The sequence below is a fragment of the Pan troglodytes genome, chromosome 4, assembly GCF_028858775.2.
Source record: "Pan troglodytes isolate AG18354 chromosome 4, NHGRI_mPanTro3-v2.0_pri, whole genome shotgun sequence".
NCBI lineage: Eukaryota > Metazoa > Chordata > Mammalia > Primates > Hominidae > Pan > Pan troglodytes.
In genome coordinates, this window is record NC_072402.2 from 169947066 (window position 1) to 169969648 (window position 22583).

Here is a 22583-nt window from a genome sequence, read left to right on the forward strand (position 1 = left end):
AGGAGAGAGGGAGGACGGGAAGAAGAAAGGAGAGGGAAGAAGGGAGGGAAAGCAGGAAAAGCCGAACAAAAGTGAGAAAAGAGGAGTGGGAAGGGGCGAAATCGAGTTCCTGGCTCCTCGGCCGTCGGCTCCTTCTTGCTGGTGGAAGCGGGTCGCACGGGGGAACCGAGAAGTAGTCGTGGAAGACTCGCAGGCGGGGACGGGGCGGTTTCCCAAATAACGGGGGCTCGGGGGAGAGTGTCCTGGCCGAACCTTGAGGTCCCAGCGCCCTTTGAATTTGTATGGCGCTCCGTGGGTTGGTACCCCGAATCTGGGCTTCCTCTTGCCTGCCCACCCCCGTCTTCCCTAAAATCATGGGGCCCCATTATTAGGGGTGGAGGCAGTGGTTGTGGCAAACCAAACTGAGATTAGAGGCGAGGCGTCCTGATGGAACGCCTGGAAAGAAGAGATAAACGCTGACCTTAGTTCAGGGGGCGTGGGTTTCTTTCATTTTCACGGGATTAATGATTCAAACAATACTACTTATCAAGATCCTGCCTTTGGGTATCTTAAATCGTCCTTAGGCCAAAGTGAAGTGTAAATGAGTGAAACACCCTGCCTTTTCGAATCTAGAATTTGGGACATTGACCACGCCCAACATTCTTGGCGGTTACTTTTCCAATCTCAGCCAAATTGTTAATGGTCCCTTTAGAATTGTGCTTCGTGCTATGATGCCTTAAAATTGTTATCATCCTGCTTGGGCCTTTCTGAAGCTTATTTCTGCCTAAGAAGCTGTTTTAACTATCGGCTCCATTTTTATATCAGACTTTCTTTTTTTAACATCCTGGGTCAGCTTTTGCTTAGCACGAAAAGAAATTTTTTAAGTTGAAATACCTAAGAAAGAGATGCTCTGCAGCTTGGGATTTGCATTTAAATATATTCTCATACACTGCTGGTGGGAGTGTAAATTGGTTCAATCTTTTTTGCAAAGCAATTTGGCAATGCAGATCAAGAGCCTTAAAAATGTTCATATCCTTTGACTCGGGATTATTCCACATCTGGAAATCTAGCTCACAGAAATAGATCAAGATATTATACAAAGATTTAGATCTCTGTATTCATTTGATAAAAAGACAGTAGACAAGCAAAACCTACACTTAGGTTAAAACACAGAAATGTCGTGAGATATAGAAATCTGCTATATTAAACTCATCCTGAAGAATTAGTATTGTCCTCAGTTGTGGTCCTGAACATTCCAAAAAGAGCTTATGCCATCGATGTTATTATGAGTTTTCAGAGGTTGCTCTGACATCAGGGGCTGTGTCACAAAGCCTTCTGTCTGATCATTTTCAACTAACTATACACGTTGGCAGACACATCACTTCATCACTTCCCTGAAGAAGAGAAGCTGCATGCTGAATATTTGCAAAGAGATTGCTTTGTCCTGAATTTCACTCTAGAAATTGCAGAAACCAAGACTTCCACGATGTCTATTAAACAGATGGTAGGCACCCAAATGATGAGGGCTCTCCGATGAGCACTGAGGAGTTGGCACTAGGAAGAGAGAGCAGTCTCGGGGAGAGATTCTCAGCAATAGATGTTCTCCACCCTGCCTTTATCTTAGAGACACATTTCCCAGGAGGCAGAGTAGTGTCGCAGTCAGGGCCCCAGCTTGGCTATTAACTTCCTGGATTGGAATCTGGCTTCCATCGTGTACTAGCTATATGGTCTGAAGTTTCTGCCAGGCATGGTGGCTCACGCCTGTGATCCCAGCACCTTGGGAGGCTGAGGTGGGAAGCTCACTTGAGCCCAGCTGTTTCAGACCAGCCTGAGCAACATAGGGAGACCCTGTCTCTACGAAAAAATTTTAAAAATTAGCGGGGCGTGGTGGTGAGCGCCTGTAGTCCCAGCTACTCAGGGGGCTGAGGTGGGAGAATTACCTGAATCCAGAGAGGTGGAGGCTACAGTGAGCTGTGATCGCGCCACTGCACTCCAGTGTGGGTGACAGAGCGAGACCCTGTCTCAAAAAAAGAAAAAAGAAAGTTTGGCCGGGCACGGTGGTTCATGCCTGTAATCCTAGCACTCTGGGAGGCCGAGGCGGGCGGATCACGAGGTCAGGAGTTGGAGGCCAGCCTGGCCAATATGGTGAAATCCCACCTTTATTAAAAATACAAAAATTAGGCTGGGCGTGGTGCCTCACGCCTGTAATCCCAGCACTTTGGGAGGCCGAGGCAGGCGGATCACCAGGTCAGGAGATCGAGACCATCCTGGCTAACATGGTGAAACCCCGTCTCTACTAAAAATACAAAAAATTAGCCGGGCATGGTGGCAGGCGCCTGTAGTCCCAGCTACTCAGGAGGCTGAGGCAGGAGAATGGCGTGAACCCGGAAGGCGGAGCTTGCAGTAAGCAGACATCGCGCCACTGCACTCCAGCCTGGGCAACAGAGCGAGACTCCATCTCAAAAAAAAAAAAAAAGAAAAAAAAAATTAGCCAGGCGTGGTGGCTCGCACCTGTAGTCCCAGCTACTTGGGAGTTTGAGGCAGAAGAATAGCTTGAACCCGGAGGGTGGAGGTTGTAGTGAGCTGAGATCTTGCCACTGCACTCCAACCTGGGCGATAGAGTGAGACTCCATCTAAAAAAAAAAAAAAAAAAAAAGGTTTATGTGGAGTTCAGTTTCCTCACCTGTAAAATTGGGCCAAAAATAATGCTCCAAACTCTGTGGGGCTCTTCATCAACTCTTTATTTCATGTCTAGCATCATCTATCTAAATTTACTGCAGGCAGGCACAGTGGCTTCGGCCTATAATCCCAACACTTTGGGAGGCTGAGGCGGGCAGACCACCTGTGGTCAGGAGTTTGAGACCAGGTTGACCAACGTGGTGAAACCCCGTCTCTACTAAAAATTCAAAAATTAGCTGGGCATGGTGGCGTGTGCCTGTAATCCCAGCTACTCGGGAGGCTGAGGCAGGAGAATCACTTGAACCTGGGAGGCAGAGGTTGCAGTGAGCCGAGATAGCACCACTGCACTTTAGCCTGGGCCACAGAGCAAGACTGACTCCAAAAAAAAAAAAAACTGACTGCATAGCACTTTCTATCAAAACAATTCCTTCTTTGTGTGTGTGTGTGTGTGCACATGTGCTTTTCTACTGTTTTATAGTATCTTTATTAAGATATTCATATACCATGTATTTCACCAGTTTATTTTTAATTGACAAATAACTGTATTATGAGGTAACAGTGTGATGTTTAGATACATGTTTACAATGTGGAATGACTAGGCTAATTAACAAATCCATCACCTCACGTATTTGTCTTTTTTTTTTTTTGAGACGTAGTCTTGTTCTTGTTGCACAGGCTGGAGTGCAGTGGCACAATCTGAGCTCACTGCAACCTCTGCCTCCTGGGTTCAAGCGATTCTCCTGCCTCAGCCTCCCAAGTTACTGGGATTACAGGCGCCTGCCACCACGCCCAGCTAATTTTTGTAATTTTAGTAGAAATGGGGTTTTGCCATGTCGGCCAGGCTAGTCTCAAATTGCTGACCTCGTGATCTGCCCACCTTGGCCTCCCAAAGTGCTGGGATTACAGGCGTGAGCCACTGCGCCCCGAGCCACTGCGCCCCGTCCGCATGCTTCTCTTTTTTGTGGTGAAAACATTTAAGATCTACTCTGTTAACGATTCGGAAGTATACAGTGCATTATTATAGTCACCATTCTGTGCAGTAGATCACTAATGCCTATTCCACCTAACTGAAACTTTCTACTCTGGAATCAACATCTCCCTTTTCCCCATCCACCCCCACCCCTTCACCAACTTGCATTGTACAAGTCAATGGTTTTTAGTATGTTTACTAAATATCAATAGTCAATGAATTTTAAAACATTTTTATCACCCTAAAAAGAAACCCTGTACCTATTAGCAGTCACTCCCCATTTCATTCTATCCCCTACCTCACCCCAGCCCTAGGCGACCACAAACCTTTCTCTTTTTTTTTTTTTTTTTGAGACGGAGTCTCCCTCTGTCACCCAGGCTAGAGTGCAGTGGCGCAATCCCAGCTCTCTGCATCCTCGCAGTTCAAGTGATTCTCCCACCTCGGCCTCCCGAGCAGCTGGGACTACAGGTGTGCACCACCATGCCCAGCTAATTTTTTGTATTTTTAGTAGAGACGGGGTTTCACCATGTTACTCAACCTTCCAGGCTCAAGCAATCCTCCCACCTCCCCCCGCCTCCCCCCCGCCCCCCCGCCACGCACCGCCAACACACACAATACCCAGTAGCTGAGACTAACTTCATTCCTCTTTGTGGACAATATTCCATTGTATGGATGTACCACATTTTGTTTATCCTTTCATCAGTTGGTGGTTATTTGGATTGTTTCCATTTTTTGGGTATTGGAATAAAGCTGCTATGAACATCCCTGTACAAGCTTTTGTGTAGCCATATGTTTTTAATTGTCTTGGATTTATACCTAGGAATGGAATTGCTTGGTCATATGGTAACCCTGTTTAACTTTCTGAAAAATTGCCAAATTGTTTCCAAAGTGGTTTTGACTTGATTTTCCTAATGGCTAATAATGTTGAGCATCTTTTTATGTACTTATAGGCCACTTGTATATCTATTTTGGAAAAATGTCTACTCAAGATACTTGCTCATTTTTTTTTTTTTTTTTTGAGATGAAGTCTCACTCTGTAGCCCAGGCTGGAGTGCAGTGGCATGATCTTGGCTCATTGAAACCTCTGCCTCCCAGGTTTAAGTGATCCTCCCGCCTCAGCCTCCTGAGTGGCTGGGATTACGGATGCCTACCACCATGACTGGCTAATTTTTGTATTTTTAGTAGACATGGAGTTTTGCCATGTTGGCCAGGCTGGTCTCGAACTCCTGACCTCAAGTGATCTGGCCACCTTGGCCTCCCAAAGTGCTGGGATTACAGGTGTGAACCACTACACCCAGCCTACTGTAGGTTTTTTACTTTTGTGTGTGTGTGTGTGTGTGTGTGTGTGACGGAGTCTTGCTCTGTCACCCAGGGTGGAGTGCAGTGACGTGATTTTGGCTCACTGCAACCTCTGTCTCCTGAATTCAAGTGATTCTCCTACCTCAGCCTCCCAAGTAGCTGGGACACCAGGCACCTGCCACCACGCCTGGCTAATTTTTTCTCTTTTTTTTTTTTTAGATGAAGTATCACTCTGTTGCCCAACCTAGAGTGCAGTGGTGCAATCATAGCTCACTGCAGCCTTGAACTCCTGGCTCAAGCAATCCTCCCACTTCAGTCTACCAAGTAGCTGGGTCTACAGGTGCACACCACCATGCCCAGCTAACTTAAAAAATTTCTTTTTGGGCTGGGCACGGTGGCTCACACCTGTAATCCCAGCAATTTGGGAGGCCGAGGTGGGTGGGATCACCTGAGGTCAGGAGTTCAAGACCAGCCTGGCCAACATGGTGAAATTCTGTCTCTACTAAAAACACAAAATTAGCTGGACGTGGTGGCACGTGCCTGTAATCCCAGCTACTTGGGAGGCTGAGGCAGGAGAATCGCTTGAATCCGGAAGGCAGAGGTTGTGGTGAGCCAACATCTCACCATTGTACTCCAGCCTGGGCAACAAGAGCGAAACTCCATCTCAAAAAAAAAAAATTCTTTTGGTAGAGATAGGGTGTTGTTATGTTGCCTAGGCTGATCTCGAACTACTGAGATCAAGTGATCCTCCTGCCTCAGCCTCCCAAAGTGCCGGGGTTACAGGTGTGAGCCACCACACCCGGCTTAACTTTCTTTTCTTTTTTTTTGTTTTAATTTTGGAGACAGGATCTTGCTCTGTCGCCCAGGCTGGAGTGCAATGGCACAATCTTGGCTCACGGCAGCCTTAACCTTCCAGGCTCAAATGATCTTCTCACCTCAGCCTTTCTAGTAGCTGGGACTACAGCTGCATGCCACCATGCCTGGCTAATTTTCTTTATATTTTGTAGAGAGAGGGTCTCACTATGCTGCCCAGGCTGGTCTTAAACTCTGGCCTCAAGTGATCCTCCCGCCTCAGCCTCCCAAAGTGTTGGGATTACAAGCGCGAACCAATGCTCCTTGCTTAACCCTCTTGATAGTGTCTTTTGAAGCACAAAAGGTAGTTTCCTTTTTTTGTTTGTTTTTTTTTTTTTTTTGGAGATGGGGGTCTCACTATGTTACCCAGGCTAGACTCTGACTCCTGGGCCCAATCCATACTTCCACCTCAGCCTCCTGAAGAATTGGGACCACAGTCATGGACCACTGCACCAGCTGATTTTAATGAAGTCCATTTAACCTATTTTTTTCTTTGATTGCTTGTGCTTTGGGGCTCATATCTAAGAAACCACTGTTGGCTGGGTGCAGTGGCCCGTGCCTATAACTCCAGCACTTTGGGAGGCAAAATGCCTTGAACCCCAGAGTTCAAGACCAGCCTGGACAACATAATGAGACCCTGTATCTACAAAAAAAATTTAAAGAATTAGCCAGGCATGGTGCTGTGTGCCTGTGGTCCCAGCTACTTGGGAGGCTGAGATGGGAGGATCACTTGAGAATGGAAGGTCGAAGCTTCAGTGAGCCATGATCATGCCATTGCACTCCAGCCTGGGTGACAAAGCAATACACCATGTCCGAAAAAGAAAAAGAAAGAAAAACAAAAAGAAACCATTGTCTAAGGCCATGGAGATTTACACTCTAAGAGTTTTATACTTTTAGCACTTACATTTAGGTCTTTGATCTGTTTTGAATTAATATTTTTATTGTGGTAAAATACATATAACATGAAATAACTTATTTTTATTTTTTATAAATGTATTTGAACTAAAGATGGGATTTTGCTATGTTGCTTAAGCTGGTCTTGAACTTCTGGCCTCAAGCTGGAACTTCTGGCCTCCCACCTTGGCCTCCCACAGTTCTGGGATTAGAGGTGTGAGCTACTGCACCCAGCCTGACTTAATATTTATAAATGATGTAAAGTAGCGATCCAGCTTCATTCTTTTGCATGTGGATTTCCAGTGTCCCAGCATCATTTGTTGAAAAGATTATTCTATCCACCCCCGCCCACCTTTTTTTTTTTTTTTTTTTTTTGAGATGGAGTTGTGCTCTTGTTGCCCGGGCTGGAGTGCAATGGCACGATCTCGGCTCACTGCAACTTTCGCCTCCCAGGTTTGAGTAATTCTCCTGCCACAGCCCCCCAAGTAGCTGGGATTACAGGAATGCACCACCATGCCCAGCTAATTTTGTATTTTTAGTAGAGACACGGTTTCACTATGTTGGCCAGGCTGGTGTCGAACTCCTGACCTCGAGTGATCCACCCACTTTGGCCTCCCAAAGTGCTGGGATTACAGGCGTGAGCCACCACCTCCGGCCATTCTTTCCCCATTGAATTGTCTTGATGCCCTTGTCAAAAATCAATTGACCATAAATGTTAGAGTTTATTTCTGACTGTCAGTTTTATTTCATTGATCTTTTATGTCATGATTATGCGAGTACTACACTGTCTTAATTACTGTAGTTTTACAGTAAGTTTTGAAGCTGGGAAATTCAAGGTTGTCTTGTCCTCTTTATGTACTGTTGCATTCTATTTGCTAATTTTTTTGTTCAGAATCATAAACAGCTCTTTTATTTCTATATTAAAATGATTTTTGTGGCATATTTAGCAATTTAAAAAAATTGTTATTTTAGGTTTGGGGGTACATGTGAAGGTTTGTTACATAGGTAAACACGTGTCATAGGGGTTGTTGTACATATTATTACATCACCCAGGTATTAAGCCCAGTACCCACTAGTTAGCTTTTCTGCTCCTCCCCCTCCTCCCACTTTCCCTCCTCCAGTAGACCTGTGTCTGTTGTTTCCTCCTTTTTTTTCTTTCTTTCTTTTTTTTGAGACAGCGTCTTGCTCTGTCACCCCTGGAGTGCAGTGGCATGATCTCAGCTCACTGCAAACTCCGCCTCCCAGGTGCAAGTGATTCTCCTGCCTCAGCCTCCTGAGTAGCTGGGATTATAAGTGCTCACCATCACGCCCGGCTAATTTTTGTATTTTTAGTAGAGATGGGGTTTCACCATGTTGGCCAGGCTGGTCTCAAACTCCTGACCTCAGGTGATCCGCCCGCCTCGGCCTCCCAAAGTGTTGGGATTACAGGCTGAGCCACCGTGCCTGGCCTGTTTCCTTCTTTTGTTTCCTTCTTTGTGTTCATAAGCTCTTACCATTTAGCCCTTATAACATTTTGTTCTAAATTATTGCATCTCTGGTTATGAATATTTGCCTATACTTTTTTTTTTGAGACGTAGTGTCGCTCTTGTTGCTTGAACTGCCTCCCAGGTTCAAGCACTTCTCCTGCCTCAGCCTCCCAAGTAGCTGGGATTACAGGCATGAGCTACCATGCCTGACTTTTTTTTTTTTTTTTTTGAGACAGAGTCTCACTCTGTCACCCAGGCTGGAGTGCAGTGGCATGATCTCGGCTCACTGCTCGGCTCACTGCAACCTCTGCCTCCCGGGTTCGGGCAATTCTCCTGCCTCAGCCTCCCGAGTAGCTGGGATTACAGGCATGTGCCACCAAGCCTGGCTAATTTTTGCATTTTTAGTAGAGACAGGGTTTCACCATGTTAGCCAGGATGGTCTCGATCTCCTGACCTCATGATCCACCCACCCTGGCCTCCCAAAGTGCTGGGATTACAGGTGTGAGCCACCACACCTGGCCCTAAGTTTGTATTTTTAGTAGAGACAGGTTTCTTCATGTTGGTCAGGCTGGTCTCGAACTCCCGACCTCAGGTGATCCACCACCTCGGCCTCCGAAAGTGCTGGGATTACAGGCGTGAGCCATTGCACCCAGTGTCTATAGTTCTTTTTTTCCTTAAAGGTCTTTGTCCACTTTTTGTATCAGGTATTATTTTGATTTTATGGAAGAGAAAAGGAAACTCTAAAGAACGGAGGAATGCAGATAAGCAGCAGCAGCAACCCTAGGGCTGAGACAGTGCACTTAAGGAAGAGGCCCTTCTAGGGCTGAGAGCCAGTGCCCCATTGCTGGAGGGGATATGGCCTTGGCTTGGTGAATGGCAGAGAAGTTCCTCTTGTGCCACACCAGTGGAAGTTGCTGGAAATCCTTTCTCTAGGACTTGCTGATAATATGCCCTGTAATGCTGAAAGGCTGTTTATAGGAGGTACCCCACTTAGAGCCATTCTGCTGTGAAACTACCGGGTACTACGAAGTACCTGGAGAAATTGCTCATTGCTAGGTGGTGTAGGCTTCTGCATATTGCAGGATCTGGGCCTTGGAGAAGCTGCCCACCACCTCAGGAGCCTGGTGCTGGAGCAACATATATACTGAAGGAGCTACGCTAGAGAAGCTTGTTTGTGCCGCAAAAGCTGGCCACTTAGAAAGGCTGCACACAGCGCAGGAACCTGGCACTGGAGAAGCCACCCGGGCCGTGGAAACCTACTGAGTGAGTGAGCCTCCTGCAGTGTCTCTCCAGTGCCCTCTACTGTCAAAGCTAAACATTGTGCCAGCTGGCAAAGAAACAATATTTAAAGGGCCCATATTCATTTTCACAGAGCAGGCAATGAAGATTGAGTTTGCATCTGAGATTCAACAATTTGATAACTGGCATAATGTTCTACCTGCAAACTTTAAAACCTGTGCTTCACAACTCTTGGATCTAGGGAATTACAGAAATTAAAGAATTGCTACAAATCCAAATCTATGGGATATATGTAAAGCACATATCCCCAGAAAAACTCATATATCAAAAGAAAATTCATAGCCCTGTTAAAATTTTTAGACAAATTACATTAAAGCAGAATTTATTTAAGCAAAGAATAATTCATGAATCAGGCAACCCTCAAAACCAGAACAGGTTGAAAGATTTGTAGCCTGCAATGTGGGCAGGCAGCACTTATGAATACTTCAGGTGATTACAGCTCAGCATTTGCTTTATTTGAATATGGTCTAATCAGTTGCCCAACTGTGATTGACTGAGGCTTGGCTAGTGTGACCGGGTGAGACTCAGCTACTGTTACAAAAGTATACTCCTAAGTTAGGCTTGTAGTTCGTTTATGTACTAAGGTTACAATTTGTTCCATAAGGACTCAAGTACAGAGGCATCCTCCAGCCAAATTTAGTTTAACAATTCCTCCATTTTGGTCAGCTTCTCAATTTTTGAGAGATTGACCTAAACCTTGAGCATTGATGCCACTCTCTGTCACCATTGCAAATGGACCTATTTGGTTTTAGTATGAAATTCACAAGTCACAAAGTCACAGCAGTTGAATAATTCTTGATGTTCTTGATGATCTAATTGAAGTGAGACCACTGAACACTCAATGGATGGCTTCATACAGACATTTAAGATGACATTTAAGATGGGCATGGTGGCTCACACCTGTAATTCCAGCACTTTGAGAGGCTGAGGCGGGTGGATCACCTGAGGTCAGGAGTTTGAGACCAGCCTGACCAACGTGGTGAAACCCTGTCTCTACTAAAAATACAAAAATTAGCCAGGCGTGGTGGCGCATGCCTGTAATCCCAGCTACTCGGGAGGCTAAGGCAGGAGAATCCCTTGAACCCAGGAGGCGGAGGTTGCAGTGAGCTGAGATCACACCATTGCACTCCAGCCTGGGTAACAAGAGAAAAACTCTGTCTCAAAAAAAACACAAAAAACAAAAAACAAAAAAACAAGAGGATATAGTGTACTAGGGGGATTATTATGATGACTGTCAGGAGGATAATACCAAAAGACTGAAGAGTACTCTTCAATAGGAGTCCCTATGAACCAAACAACCAAATCAAACAAGTCAAAGTTCATACAATATAGGCATCTGAGTTCATTTGGTCATAGTCCTTGTTGAGGCACAATGGCAATTGAGGACCATAGTTCACTGTAGAGTGGTCTGATTTAAAGAGGTATCCAGTTTTGTTGTTAGCCTGTTAACACAAGTCATAGTAACCTGAAGACCCACTAGAAGAACATAAAGATTGGAAAACCTTGGAAAAGCCAAGCTTGCCATCCACCATTTAGGATGTCTGCAAGCCAACTGTTGTTTGCTCCTATAAATACATCATGTTTCCTTTTTCTTGAGACATTTCCTTAATGTATTTGGTGGCAATACCTAAAGAAACAGCAATATCAGCTGGGCAAGGTGGCTCACGCCTGTAATCCCAGCACTTTGGAAGGCCGAGGCAGGGGGATCACCTGAGGTCGGGAGCTCGAGATCAGCCTGGCCAACATGGTGAACCCCGTCTCTACTAAAAATACAAAAATTAGCCGGGCACGGTGGCACTTGCCTGTAATCCCCGGGAGGCTGAGGCAGGAGAATTGCTTGAACCTGGGAGGCGGAGGTCACAGTGAGTTGAGATAGAGCCACTGCACTCTAGCCTGGGCAACAGAGCAAGACTGTCTCAAAAAACAAAACAAAACAAAAAATCCAGCAAATTTATTTTTAGAGATGCGGTCCTGCTAGGTTGCCTATGCTAGACTTGAACTCCTGAGCTCAAAGCTATCCTTCTGCCTCAGCCTACTGAATAGTTGAGACTACAGGTGTGTGCCATCATGCCCACCTACCATCAACCACCTTTTAAATTAAGCTTTCTGTAGTAGCAAAATCAGGGGAAAGATAGGTACAAGATTCAGTTTTGTTTAGGACCATGCACAAGCCCTGAGCAAAAAGAAGAGCTAAAGCTGTTGATGTTCCTTAAGGGCTTGTTTTTTTTTTTTTGTTGTTGTTGTTGTTTTGACAGAATCTCGCTCTGTCACCCAGGCTGGAGTGCAGTGGTGCAATCTTGGCTCACTGTAACCTCCGCCTCCTGGGTTCAAGCAATTCTTCTGCCTCAGCCTCCCGAGCAGCTGGGATTACAGGCACGTGCCACCACGCTTGGCTAATTTTTGTATTTTTAGTAGAGATGGGGTTTCACCGTATTGGCCAGGCTAGTCTTGAACTCCTGACCTCAAGTGATCCACCCACCTCGGCTTCCCAAAGTGCTAGGATTACCGGCATGAGCCACCGCACCCGGCCCCATTAAGTGCTTTTATTGAAAACGTATGTTGTCATCCACATTTCAGAGGGCGACTTCTACTTATCTGAACCCCTGGGAGGTCTGATTGGCCAAAAAGTCCAAGATTTTTCCCCAAGTTATGAATTAGCTTCAATTCGATACTAACAATACTCCACTATTATCAAGAGTGAGCCCCCAAGAACCCCATTGGAACTGTTCCTCAATGGAAACTAGCTTGTCTTCATATACCCAACAATTGCTCTGTTTTTTTGCTGGAGCATGAACCTTAGCTAAAGCCATCCACAAATTATGGTCCCATGGATTTTCCTGGAGAGAAAAGGAAAGGATTAGGGCAGCAGGAAAGAGGGGGTCAGGGGAGGATAAGGCTTTCATGATGCAAAGAAGTCTTGACCCATGATCTCGGGAAAGAGTCCACATCTAGAATGCCTTCTGCTTCTGGAGGGAAAAGTTCCCTCACCAGCTTTACCTGAAAGTCTCCCACAGGTATACAGCTTCAGGAGTCTCGAATCCCACAGGTGTAGAGCTTCAGGAGTCTCGAATCCCACGGGCGTACGGCTTCAGGAGTCTCGAATCCCACGGGCGTACGGCTTCAGGAGTCTCGAATCCCACAGGTGTACGGCTTCAGGAGTCTCGAATCCCACAGGTGTAGAGCTTCAGGAGTCTCGAATCCCACAGGTGTAGAGCTTCAGGAGTCTCGAATCCCACGGGCGTACGGCTTCAGGAGTCTCGAATCCCACAGGTGTAGAGCTTCAGGAGTCTCGAATCCCACAGGTGTACGGCTTCAGGAGTCTCGAATCCCACAGGTGTAGAGCTTCAGGAGTCTCGAATCCCACAGGTGTAGAGCTTCAGGAGTCTCGAATCCCACAGGTGTAGAGCTTCAGGAGTCTCGAATCCCACAGGTGTAGAGCTTCAGGAGTCTCGAATCCCACGGGCGTACGGCTTCAGGAGTCTCGAATCCCACAGGTGTAGAGCTTCAGGAGTCTCGAATCCCACGGGCGTACGGCTTCAGGAGTCTCGAATCCCACGGGCGTACGGCTTCAGGAGTCTCGAATCCCACGGGCGTACGGCTTCAGGAGTCTCGAATCCCACGGGCGTACGGCTTCAGGAGTCTCGAATCCCACGGGCGTACGGCTTCAGGAGTCTCGAATCCCACGGGCGTACGGCTTCAGGAGTCTCGAATCCCACGGGCGTACGGCTTCAGGAGTCTCGAATCCCACGGGCGTACGGCTTCAGGAGTCTCGAATCCCACGGGCGTACGGCTTCAGGAGTCTCGAATCCCACGGGCGTACGGCTTCAGGAGTCTCGAATCCCACGGGCGTACGGCTTCAGGAGTCTCGAATCCCACGGGCGTAGGGCTTCAGGAGTCTCGAATCCCACGGGCGTACGGCTTCAGGAGTCTCGAATCCCACGGGTGTACGGCTTCAGGAGTCTTGAGGGGCTCCTTTGAGTTGAGAGTTGTGGATCCAAGTCTCAGAGCACTGAAGTTTTGTGGCAGAGAAGAACTTGTTATGGTCCCTTCCAATAGAGTTCAAGGACAGTCTTTCTCTGGTGTCATTTCCAAAAGACTCAATCGCTGAGTTTTGGACTCTGAGAAATCTAGTTGTCATCTGCTGGTGGGTCATGAAGGCCCCCCCTTTTTTTCTTTTTCTTTTCCTTTTTTTTTTTTGAGACAGAGTCTCACTTGATCACCCAGGCTAGAGTGCAGTGGCGTGATCTTGACTCACTGCAACTTCTGCCACCCAGGTTCAAGCGATTCTCCTGCCTCAGCCTCCCAAGTAGCTGGGATTACAGGCGCCTGCCACCACACCTGGCTAATTTTTGTATTTTTAGTAGAGACGGGATTTCGTCATCTTGGCCAGGCTGGTCTTGAACTCCTGACCTCGTGATCCGCCTGCCTCAGCCTCCCAAAGTGCTGGGATTATAGGTGTGAGCCACCGCACCCGGCCTGCCTTTTTTTTTTTTTTTTTTTTTTTTTTTAACCTAGTGAAAGTATGCTTTGGCATAATGCATTAAAGCCTTGCACTACTGAATCATAGCAGAGTTTATAAGAGTAGAAGATACATGAGGTTCTATTCTTAGGGGCATAGGCCTTCCAGTGACTGTTTCTTTTCTTTCTTTTTTTTTGAGATGGAGTCTCGCTCTGTCGCCAGGACTGGAGTGCAGTGACACGATCCCCGCTCACTGCAACCTCCACCTCCCAGGTTCAAGCAATTCTCCTTCCTCAGCCTCCCGAGTAGCTGGGACTACAGGCGCGTGCCATGACACCCAGCTAATTTTTTATTTTTAATAGAGATGGGGTTGAAACCCCCATGTTGGCCAGGCTGGTCTCAAACTCCTGACCTCAGGTGTTCTGCCCTCCTCGGCCTCCCAAAGTGCTGGGATTACAGGCATGAGCCACCATGCCTGGCCCAGTGACTGTTTCATAAGGGGTCAAGTTACATTTTCCACTGAGAGGGGAATCTGATTGCCATCAAGGCCAATGGTAATACTGTTAGCCAAGGCAATCCAGTCAATTCACTTAACTTTGCCAGTTTCAGTTCCAAGATGCCATTTGTCCTTTCAACCTTTCCAGAAGACTAAAGGTGATAGCAACAATGGTAATGCCATTGTGTTTGTAACACTTTATTTTATTGCTTTATAACTTTCCGAGTAAAATTGGTATCTCTGTCAGTGGAGCTTTCTTTTCTCCAAGAATGCCCCATTAAGGAAACACATTTTTGAATAAACTTTTAGCTACTGTAATAGTATTGGCCTTCCTCCATGGAAAGCTTCTATTCAGCCAAAGAACATAGACTATTACAAGAACATACTTATATCCCATTGAAGGTGGCAATTGAATAAAATCCCTCTGAAAATGTTCAAATGGCCCATCAAGTAGCAGAAATGAAGCAAAACCTGAAGTTTTGTCTTTACAGAATTGTGGGTTTAACAAACCAAACATTGGTTACCACATCAATATTTTTTCTGTAATTTATATCATTTTTTTCTACTCCATGGTGAGCTATGGCAGGCATAACTTTTAATGATGGAAACTTTTGGCCGGGCGCAGTGGCTCACACCTATAATCGCTCCTTTGGGAGGCCTAGGCAGGCGGATCACCTGAGGTCAGGAGTTCGAGACCAGCCTGACCAACGTGGTGAAACCCCGTTTCTACTAAAAATACAAAAATTACAGGTGGCAGGCACCGTAATCCCAGCTACTTGGGAGGCTGAGGTAGGAGAATCTCTTGAACCCAGGAGGCAGAGGTTGCAGCAAGCTGAGATTGCACCCTTGCACTCCAGCCTGGGCAACAAGAGTGAAACTCCGTCTCAAAAAAACAAAAACAAAAACAGGAAACTTTTTGAGATAGGGTCTCACTCTGTCACTCAGGCTGGAGTACAGTGGCATGATCTCAGCTCACTGCAGCTTCAACCTCCTGGGTTCAAGTGATCCTCCCACCTCAGCACCAAGTAGCTGGGACTACAGGCATGTACCACCAGATCCAGCTAATTTTTTTTTTTTTTTTTTTTTTTTTGGTATTTTTTGTAGAGATAGGGTTTTTCCATGTTGCCCAGGCTGGTCTTGAGCTCCTGGACTTCAGCAATCTGCCTGTCTCAGCCTCCCAAAGTGCTGGAATTACAGGCGTGAGCCACCATGCCTGGCCTAATGATGGAAGATTTAAGGACTCAGGAATTACCAGGCAGCCATCCAGCCTCTTCGTGGGTCCAGGCTTCACATTGGATTTACACCCTCTTAAACACCAATCTTATTTCTTTAATTCAGGAAAGTACCAGAGTAAACAATCATTTGTGAGTTACAAAGATTAACCATTTGTGAATGGTTAAAGATCTGATTAAAGTTAATTACAATGTTAATACAATTCACAACAAAATTTGATTATTTCTCTTGCATGCAACATTTTTTTTTTTTTTTTTTTTTTTTTTTTTTTTTTTTTTTTTTTTGAGACGGAGTCTCGCTCTGTCGCCCAGGCTGGAGTGCAGTGGCGCGATCTCGGCTCACTGCAAGCTCCGCCTCCCAGGTTCACGCCATTCTCCTGCCTCAGCCTCCCGAGTAGCTGGGACTACAGGCGCCCGCCACCACGCCCGGCTAATTTTTTGTATTTTTAGTAGAGACGGGGTTTCACCGTGTTAGCCAGGATGGTCTCGATCTCCTGACCTCGTGATCCGCCCGCCTCGGCCTCCCAAAGTGCTGGGATTACAGGCGTGAGCCACCGCGCCCGGCCGCATGCAACATTTTTAAATAATAACTAAAATTATGAATGATAACATTCTACCAGGACTATTTGATTTCTATAAATATCATATAATTTCTAAAACACACATTAATAACACATCTATACAAATATAATTCAAAGAAGGTTTACTATTACTTATCATTTGGCAATGCTTCCCATATAATTTAATGTATTTAATAGGCTCAATTCATGTGGTATCTCTCTTTTTATAAGGAAAGGTATCATTCTGAGATATTCCAAAGGCCCACCTGGAAAAATTCAAAGTTAATTCAAGGTCAAGAAAAAGATTTCATTTAGATTTTGATTTTGGGGGAGTTTGTCAAACATATCAAAGATTTAAAACATTTGATCAAAATAGGTTCACAGGTCACTGTGAACAATAGTCATTCATTTAACCAAAGTGACAATTAAAAGGCTTCAAAGGCAAATACAGAAAGTTACATAGCTGTAAAAAAAAAAAAAAAAAAAAAAAACCTCAGCTCAAGTGTATAAAACATTTATACACTTAGCTTGGAGCTGAGGTTTTTTTTGACAACCGTGTAACTTTCTGTATTTAGTCAACTTTCTGATCTCTCAGTTTTCTTAAGTGACCGAAAACCCAATAAAGACAACACGAGGCTGGTTGCAGTGACTCATGCCTGTAATCTCAACAGCCTGGGAAGCTGAAGTGGGAGGATCAGTTGAGGCCAGGAGTTCAAGACAAGCCTGGCGAGCACAGTGAGACCCATCTTTACAAAATAAAAAAGTAGCCAGGTGTGGCAGTGAGCACCTGTAGTTCTAACTACTTGGGAAGCTGAGGCATGGGGATGGCTTGAGCCCAGGAGTTCAAGGCTGCAATGAGCTATGATATGCCACTGTACTCCACCCTGGGCAACAGAGTGAGACCCTGTCTCTTAAAAAAAAAAATTGAAGCACAGGAAAATTTCTTGGTAAGACACAGAATCTTTTTTCCCCCTAGGCCAATTACCTAAAAGGTAAAGAAAAATTGTTAACAATTTTCTGTTAAGATCAGAGGCCAATACTCTAAGAAAACCTTGTTGTTTTAACAGAGAGGGCCAAATTCTAGTTTTGCTATTAATGCTCAGTTTTTTAGGAAAAACATTCTAAATAATTCCCTACATCACACATAAAATTTATATCACAAGATTCATCTTCCACACACCTACAACCTTCTTATCCATTCAGGTTTTGCTCCTATACTTTTTCTCTTCTCATTTGGAACAACTAACCATTCTACTTCAGGAAAAAATTACTCTCTTTTATGCAGCCAAAAGACACATGAAAAAATGCTCATCATCACTGGCCATCAGAGAAATGCAAATCAAAACCACAATAAGATATCATCCCACACCAGTTAGAATGGCAATCATTAAAAAGTCAGGAAACAACAGGCGCTGGAGAGGATGTGGAGAAATAGGAACACTTCTACACTGTTGGTGGGACTGTAAACTAGTTCAACCATTGTGGAAGTCAGTGTGGCGATTCCTCAGGGATCTAGAACTAGAAATACTATTTGACCCAGCCATCCCATTACTGGGTATATACCCAAAGGACTATAAATCATGCTGCTATAAAGACACATGCACACGTATGTTTATTGCGGCACTATTCACAATAGCAAAGACTTGGAACCAACCCAAATGTCCAACAATGATAGACTGGATTAAGAAAATGTGGCACATAAACACCATGGAATACTATGCAGCCATAAAAAAATGATGAGTTCATGTCCTTTGTAGGGACATGGATGAAATTGGAAATCATCATTCTCAGTAAACTATTGCAGGGACAAAAAACCAAACACGGCATGTTCTCACTCATAGATGGGAATTGAACAATGAGAACACATGGACACAGGAAGGGGAAAATCACACTCTCAGGCTGGTCTCAAATTCCTGACCTGAAGTGATCTGCCCTCCTCAGACTCGCAAAACGCTGGGATTGCAGGTGTGAGCCACTGCGCCTGGCCTCTTTTTTTTTTTTTTTTTTTTTGAGACATAGTCTCATTCTGTCGCCCAGGTTAGAGTGTAGTGGTGCGATCTCTAGGAACCTCTGCCTCCTGGGTTCAGGTTCAAGTGATTTTCATGCCTCAGCCTCCCAAGTAGCTGGGATTACAGTGCATGCCACCATGCCCTGCTTAATTCTTATATTTTTAGTAGAGATGGGGTTTTGTCATTTTGGCCAGGTTGGTCTCAAACTCCTGTCCTTAAGTGATCCAGCCGCCTTGGCCTCCCAAAGTGCTGGGATTACAGGCATGATCCCGCACATAATATATTTTATAGTAAACTGGTATATGTAAATGAAGCGTATCGCTGAGTTCTGTGAGCTGTTCCAGCAAATTATCAAACCTGAGGAGAGGGGTTGTGGGAACTCCAATTTTATTTTATTTTTTTTGAGACAGAGTCTTGCTCTGTGGCCCAGGCTGGAGTGCAGTGGTGTGATCTCGGCTCACTACAACCTCCGCCTCCTGGGTTCAAGTGATTCCCATGCCTCAGCCTCCCACACAGCTGGGATTACAAGCGTGCACCACTACACCCGCTAATTTTTGCATTTTTAGTAGAGCTGGGGTTTCGCCACGTTTGCCAGGCTGATCTCAAACTTCTGCCCTCAAGGGATCAGCCTGCCTCAGCCTCCCAAAGAGCTGGGATCACAGATGTGAGCCATCACACTCTGCCAATGGAGGTTTACTTTGGATCCCACTTCTGATGCCAATCTGTTAAAAGAAAAACTTCAAAGTAAATTTAGCAGAGTTTATTTGAGCAAAAAACAATTCACAAATGAGGCAATCCTCAAAACCAAAACAGGTTCAGAGAGCTCTAGCCTGCAATATGGTCAGGCAGCATTTATGGACAGAAAATGGAGGTACAGAGACAGCTCTATTGATTACAGCTGGGCATTTGCCTTATTTGAACATGGTCTCCTCAGCTGGGGGCTGCGACTGACTGAAGCTGGGCTGCTATGATTGGCTGAGACTCAGATATTAGCTCCAAAATTATACTCCTAAGTTAGGTTTTTAGTTAATTTATGTACTAAGTTAGGTTGCAGTTTGTTCCATAAGGACTCAAGTATGGAGGCATCCTTAGGCCAAATTTAGTTTAACAGATGTATAAAACACCCATGTCAATAAAAATTAAACGATGAGTTGGGTTTAAATTAATTACATTTCCAATTCAAGTTATAAAAAACAAAAGAAAACACAAGGAAGAAAAGAATAAAGACAAAACTAAAAAGCAATAAAGCCAAGAACTGAAAAACAGCAGATCAAAATAAAACAAAATACGGATTCTTTGAATAAAGTCAGAAAATAGTCAAGCCATGATCTAATTTAATTAAAAAATACGTGGGGAGGAGTAAGCACAAATATGCAGAATAAGAAATGGCAAGGGAAAGAGACTATTACTACAGAGGAAGCCAGACAGTCATAAAAGACTCCTGTGCACACATACCTCTTAGCCCATTTAGGCTGCTATAACAAAATACCGTAAACTGGGTAGCTTACAAACAACAGAATTTATTTCACACAGTTCTGAAGGCTGGGAGCCTAAGATCAAGGCAAGCAGATTTGGTATCTGGTGAAGACCTGTTTTCTGATTCGTAGATGGTGGCTTCTACCTGTGCCCTCACATGGTGGAAGAGGTGACAGAGCTCCTTTGAGCTGACTTTATAAGGGCACTAATCCCTGTGAATATTGTCAGAATCAAAATGGAGTCACTTGTGTTAAAAAAAAAAAAAATCCCGAAATGCAGAGCCGGGAAGGCCATGAAGGCCTGACAACAAAAGCTATCACAAAAGACTGCAAAACCCATGACCGTGCACAAAGGCACAACCTTACACAAAATAATTCTTCTGCGAGGACATCTGCCCAGCAACTGCCTGTCCAAACTTGGACTGACGCCACCCTTGTTATTGATCCTTTTAGCCAAAGATAATTATCTCAAAAGAAGTATGTAATCCCTCTCATTTTTTCTTTAAAAACTTTTGTCTTCCTTTACCTCCCTCGATATGCATGTAGTTTACTATTGTGGGTATATTCCCATTGCAACACCCATTTCCAAATATGATTTAGAGAGTCTCCCTCTCTGTTTGTTATTTAGGATGACATAACATTCATGGGGCTCCACCCTCATGACTTAATCATTTCCCAAGCTCCACTTCTTAATACCATCACCTCAGGGGTTAGAATTTCAACATAAGAATTTGGGGAGGGACACAAATATTCAGACCATACCACACCTCTATGCAAAGAAATTTGAAAACCTAATGAAATGGATAATATCTCAGTAAAATATAGTTGAACAAAATCGACCTCACTGAAAAGTTAAATCAATTTCAAGGAATAAATATGGCATGCTATCAAGGAACTAACTCACATCAGCATCAAACTCAGATGGTTTCACAAGAGGATTTTATAAAAATGGTTAACAAATAAATAGGGCTATTACTACATAAATTATTCCAGAGAAGAGAAAATGCAGGCGACTTTTTTTTGTATCCTTGACCAAATGAAGGGAAATTTCTAAATTCTATGAAGCAGGTTGACATTGATATCCTAAGCTGATAGAGCAGACACAGTATCATTTTTAAAAATGCTAAATATTGGCTGGGTGCAGTGGCTCATGCCTGTAATCCCAATACGTTGGGAGGCCGAGGTGGGTGGATCACCTGAGGTCAGGAATTTGAGGCCAGCCTGACCAACATGGTGAAACTCCACCTCTACTAAAAATACAAAATTAGCCAGACATGGCAGGGCATGCCTGTAATCCCAGCTACTTGGGAGGCTGAGGGAGGAGAATCCCTTGAACCCGGAAGGCAGAGTTTGCAGTGAGCTGAGGTTGTGCCATTGCATTCCAGCCTGGGCAACAAGAGAAAAACTCTGTCTCAAAAAAAAAAAAAAAAAAAAAGCTAAATATCACCTCCTTTGAGAATAAAAATAAATAATGTTAAATAAAATGTTAGCAAACAGATTCAAATACCACATTAAGAAAATGATAAACCATGACCAAGTGGAGTTAATAATGAAAATGTGAGATGAGTCCAATATTGCAAAATCTTTTTTTTTTTTTTTTTTTCCAGAGTTTTGCTGTTGTTGCCCAGGCTGGAGTGCAATGGCACAATCTCAGCTCACTGCAACCTCTGCTTTCTGGGTTCAAGTGATTCTCCTTCCTCAGCCTCTCGAGTAGCTGGGATTACAGGTATGAGCCACCACCCTGGCTAATTTTGTATTTTTAGTAGAGATGGGGTTTCTCCATGTTGGTCATGCTGGTCTTGAACTCCTGACCTCAGGTGATCTGCCCGCCTCAGCCTCCCAAAGTGCTGGGATTACAGGCGTGAGCCACCATGCCCAGCAGCAAAATCTTTTAATATAATTAAACATATTTATAGATCTAAGAAGAAAAATCATATGATCATTCCCATATGTACTTAAAAAGCTTTGACAAAACTGGCCAGGTGCGGTGGCTCACACCTGTAATCCCAGCACTTTGGGAGGCTGAGGCTAGCAGATCACTTGAGGCTAGGAGTTCAAGACCAGCCTGGCCAACATGGTGAAATCCCATCTCTACTAAAATTACAAAAATTAGCCAGGCATGGTGGCATGAGCCTGTAATCCTAGCTACTTGGGAGACTGAGGCAGGAGAAGTGCTTGAGCCTGGGAGGCAGAGGTTGCAGTGAGCCAAGATCGAGCCACTGCACGACAGCCTGGGTGACAAGATCAAAACTCCATCTCAAAAAAAAAAAAAAAAAAAAAAAGAAGAAAATGTTTTGAGAATCTGTCTCAAAACAAACAAACAAAAAACAAACAAACGAAAAAAGCTTTGACAAAACCCAGCATCCATTGTGAAAAAGTAACAAACAAAAACCAAACAACAAAAAACTCTTGAAAAACACACTAAAAACATATATACGTTAGTCCTAAAGCCAGTATCTTACTTAAGGGAAAACACTAAAGATCAGGAATAAGACAAGGAAACTCATTAGTTTCACTACTATTTAACATTGTCCTGGAGGTATAAGCCAATGCAATTAGACAAGAAAAGTCAAGTTAGGCATAAGAATTGGAAAAAATATATAATAAGTATCTCTGTATGCCAAAGGTATGATAGCATACCTGGTAAATCCCAGAGATTCGTTGATAATGTTCAAACAGTAATAGCATTCTGCAGGTATAGTATATAAAATTAACATATAAAATTTAATAGCTTTCATCCAAACAATAATTAGAGCATAATCTTGCAGGAAAAATCATTTACAATGATGACAAGGAAGATAAAACATTTAGGAATAATGTTAACAAGAAATGCACAACATGTGTATGGGAAAACTTTGAAACATAAGAAGTAGACTTGAAGCTGGTGCATGCCTCTAGTCCCAGCTACTTGGGA